This window comes from Plasmopara halstedii, assembly GCF_900000015.1.
Source record: "Plasmopara halstedii genome assembly, contig: Scaffold_208, whole genome shotgun sequence".
In the NCBI taxonomy this organism is placed as follows: Eukaryota; Oomycota; class Peronosporomycetes; order Peronosporales; family Peronosporaceae; genus Plasmopara; species Plasmopara halstedii.
Genome location: NW_020187129.1, coordinates 500,705 through 500,999, shown reverse-complemented (window position 1 = coordinate 500,999; position 295 = coordinate 500,705).

Below are 295 nucleotides of genomic sequence, written 5' to 3'. Positions count from 1 at the left end.
GGCCTGGCGTACACGCTGAACCTTCCGAAACGGATGCGCACCCACCCGGTGTTCTACGCGGGCTTGCTCAAGCCGTTCCGGGATTCGGCGCAAGTGAACGCGGAAGCGTTGGCGCCGGAGCGGATCCCACGGGCCCGCGGCTCCCCAGAAGTTGAACCAGCAACTGATTCTGAGCACGGAGTGCAATAACCTCCATTTCCAATGGAGCCAAGTGCTCCACCGTCGCCTGCAGCGAAGGATTCGCCTGGTCCACGGCTAGGAGTCGCTCCGACAGAGCGCGGAAGTCCTCAAGGCA